This window comes from Penaeus monodon, chromosome 19, assembly GCF_015228065.2.
Source record: "Penaeus monodon isolate SGIC_2016 chromosome 19, NSTDA_Pmon_1, whole genome shotgun sequence".
Classification (NCBI taxonomy): Eukaryota; Metazoa; Arthropoda; class Malacostraca; order Decapoda; family Penaeidae; genus Penaeus; species Penaeus monodon.
Genome location: NC_051404.1, coordinates 34,366,374 through 34,367,400, shown reverse-complemented (window position 1 = coordinate 34,367,400; position 1,027 = coordinate 34,366,374). Strand labels below are relative to the sequence as shown.

Genomic DNA, 1,027 nt, shown 5'->3' with positions numbered 1-1,027 from the left:
GGCCGTTAGATAGACAGTGACTTTAGTGATAATTTACGAGCATCAATACGGTAGCTATTAAAATCCCGTGAATGCAAAGTCTAGTCGAGTGTTTACGGAGGCAGGAGAGCAAAGAGACAGGAAGAGGAAAGACGGAAACGGACTTACAGGCGACCCTAATGTAAATATGTAAGTAGGCTAATGTATTTATAGAAATAGATGTACAGAAGTGGTCTGGAAATGAAAAGTGGCAGGAAGGTTATGAAGGTTGTCTAAGAAAAATACCGGAAAAATAAATACATGTTATGTTAAATGTAAAGAAAATAAATCTTTTACAGTCTCCCTGGATCGATATAAATCTACGGAATTAAACCCTGATTTCACTATATCGTCTCCGTGACTGATCAACTCATTCTGGACACGAAACATAAATAGATAAACACTATTTGAGGAAAATGGTGTTGCACGATCCTTTGCTTTAATAACTGCAAATGAAGAAAAACAATAAACGATAATGAACTAAATTATTTTCATACTGACATTTATTAATAGTTCAGGTAAACGACAAATCGACAAGAACAAATGTGTAAAGGAGTTATGACAGTAGAAGAAAAAAGATAAACGAGAGAAACTGAATTAGATTATGAAAATAATCTTCTGAATTTATGCCAGTTACAAGTTAAAAGGAATGATAAATAGAACATATATTTAATAACTTTTAATTGGAAAACCAAAAGAACTTCAAATTTTCCTTAGTTTCGCTTTCCGTATATACATTTTCAAGATAGAGAAGCCCCATCGCAAGTTGAATTCTAGGACTATAGGTAAGAAAATCTACAAACAAATGGAAAAAATAAATAAATTGTCGAAGCTGCACAAAAGAAGTGACTTGACAAACTCTACGAAAAGCAGAAAATGCAAACTGAATGGTTGAAGTCCAAATTGCAACGAAATAATCTGCAACTGCAAGAACCATTTCTTGCAGCTATTGTAGTCCTTGCACAGCTGCCATCTTGCGGCGGGGCTGCAAAGCTTAGGCTTAGAAAAC

The 1,027-nt window shown here is 34.6% G+C and overlaps 1 protein-coding gene across 1 annotated transcript in view; it reads left to right on the top strand.

Moving 5' to 3' along the window:
• Positions 1 to 1,027, top strand: part of LOC119585396 (cyclin-dependent kinase 9-like) — a 22,342-nt gene that overhangs the window by 1,075 nt on the left and 20,240 nt on the right. The window lies entirely within an intron of this gene.